Source organism: Dromiciops gliroides, chromosome 4 (genome assembly GCF_019393635.1).
Source record: "Dromiciops gliroides isolate mDroGli1 chromosome 4, mDroGli1.pri, whole genome shotgun sequence".
Taxonomy (NCBI): domain Eukaryota; kingdom Metazoa; phylum Chordata; class Mammalia; order Microbiotheria; family Microbiotheriidae; genus Dromiciops; species Dromiciops gliroides.
In genome coordinates this window covers 450903601-450906159 of record NC_057864.1, presented here as the reverse complement: position 1 = coordinate 450906159, position 2559 = coordinate 450903601, and the positions used below count along the sequence as shown (strand labels likewise).

The 2559-nt window shown below is 41.6% G+C and overlaps 1 non-coding gene across 1 annotated transcript; it reads right to left on the bottom strand.

The window, feature by feature from the left end:
• Window positions 1–1990: 1990 nt before the first annotated feature.
• On the bottom strand, window positions 1991–2084 carry TRNAI-UAU. The gene is made up of 2 exons: window positions 2047–2084; window positions 1991–2026 (listed from the first exon to the last, which is right to left on the bottom strand). It is a non-coding gene; the product is annotated as a tRNA-Ile (tRNA).
• Window positions 2085–2559: the final 475 nt, after the last annotated feature.

Genomic DNA, 2559 nt, shown 5'->3' with positions numbered 1-2559 from the left:
AACTCATGTCTTCCTGACTCCTGGCCTGGTGCTCTAGCCACTTCAATACCTAATTGCCCCACTTTCTAGTAGGTCTACCTTAATTCCATTTACACTGCTTAGGTCATTATGTATATTCTTTATCTTTCTCTACTCACTTCACTTTGCATCAGTTCATAGGTCTTCCCTCTGATTTTTCCTTTCTATTTGTTTCTAATGCATATTAACACTGGATTCACATTGTACTTTAACTGTTAGTTTTGTAGGTTTAAGTAGGAAAGTCACTGTGATAGATGGATAAAAACTTATTTACTTCTTTCTGAGTATTTCTTCACCAACACCCTTTTCCCAGCTCCTTTATATGTTTTCTTCCCCCACCCCACCCCACCCCCGCCCGCCTTAGACTATAACCTCCTTGAGGACAAGGACTGTCTTGCTTGATCATATTTTAACACACTTCCTGACATATAATAAGTGCTTTATAAATGCCCCACTCATCCCAGTTCAAACAGACAAATCTTGGGTCCCAGAGCAAGGTTGCCTCCCCCTCAGAGTTCTAGAGATCCCCATGAGGAATTGAATGATTGATTGTCTTATGCCTTTGATGCAAGATTCCACTGGTGTGTTTCCAAACTCCCTCAACCCACCCCAAATTATCAACTACAAATTAATTTAGTCAGCCAGACAAAATTGTTTTTCTAAAGGAGTATTTACTATTAAAAGTGTAGATACAAAGTGTCATCCCCAAAAGTCTGTGACAGTCTCACAGAAGTGCAAATAGAGTCTGGGGAAAGCAGTCTTCAAGCCTAGAAAGCACATGTGGCAAAGGGACCACCCAACTCTGAATTGCTAGAAGTCCTTTTCTCCTATTCATGGCTTGCTCAGTAAGTTCCCTTTACACACCGAGTTTCTTTGCTAAGCTCCTTGTGCAGTTGTGAATCTAGTAAAATGGTATGGTTTGCTAAATTGCATCAGTATGTATTTGGAACTATGGAAGAATGTGAATCATCAAGTTTAATCACCAACTGGGCCACATAGACCTTTACACTGCTTAGGTCATTACGTATATTCTTTATCTTTCTCTACTCACTTCACTTTGCATCAGTGTGTCCTTGCCTCCCAACGCAGACCCTCCTGTCAGTCAAATCAGAGGTGCCACCAGCACATCAATGGGAGGATGGGAAGTCCAACATACTCTGGATCCTTTGAAGATTCTCCTCCAACTCAAGGAGTGAGGGGAAAGAGACATGTTAAAGCCTCTCTTCCCTCTCCTACCACCAACCCTAGGAAGTTCCTCCTTTCAGGGTTTGCTAGAATTATTCTGAATCACTGTGTTTCTTCCCCAGCTTGCCATTGACTGGAACTCTCCAATTCCAGCTAACTTGATGCTCTTATGTAGAATACAGGAGGCATTACAAAGCCATTCATCCAAATGCAAACCTGCCTAGAGTTATTACACACAATCCGATGATCCTCAAAGTTTTTCACACAGTCTAAAGACCATGACTGAGATTGATTTAACATCTTATCACTTACTAGTGGGATGGTTATTGATTTATTCAATCATCCTATTCTTCTCTTCTCCCACCAGGTCTGATATTTGCTGTCTGCAGCAAACCTACTGAAGTGTGTTTGGCAAAACCCACAGTTCCGCATCTTGTACAACTCTTTAGTGACTGGGACTTTTCTTTTTGAATGCCTTCTTGAACACTTGTACTAAAGAATTTCTTGGGAAAGGTCTATGTGGCCCAGTTGGTGATTAAACTTGATAATTCACATTCTTCCATAGTTCCAAATACGTACTGATGCAATTTAGCAAACCAGTACCGTTTTACTAAGTTCTAATAAGTTAGTCTTCCTTACTGTTTGCAAAAACTTTTCCCCAACACAAAACAGCAAACTACAGAAATTGAATAGTCTATTATCAATCTACAGCCCAGCACTCTTCCATAATATCTCCTCAAGAGTAAAAATCCAAGCAGTTTTTTTTTCCTACACGGGAAAAAACACCTGCTCCAGGTGAGGATCGAACTCACAACCTCGGCATTACTCGCTTTTGTACTGTCGTATAAGTACCGCGCGCTAACCGATTGCGCCACTGGAGCCTCACAAGCAGTAGAAAACCGAGCAAAGGCACATAAATTGGAAGCAGAATTATTTCCTGTTGCTTTAAAGGTAGGTTTCACCAATTGAATTTAAAGACATTGGTGATTATGTAAATATGAGTCCGTAGTTTGCCAGGTGTATGTTGAAGTTGAAAGAATAGGAGTTAATATTAAGGACGCTCCTCGAAAAACAAAGGGAAAAGCCTGGAGAACCCCATCCTATTATACAAAAGTCCCTCGGTCACCAGGAAAAGCATTCTTTTTTCTGGAGCCTCCGTGGATTAGAGGCACACGGGCTGGATCGGCTGGATCTTGCAGGAAACGTCTTGCAGGATCCTCCGACCATCAGCACTTTCTCCTGCAATGTATGAACATTGTGTATGAACATTGCCATAGCAACCTGAAACTCGGACCAGACACAGACTCTGCTCTATAGGTACAGTCACAGTCTCAGAGAGGAGCAACCAAGGACACA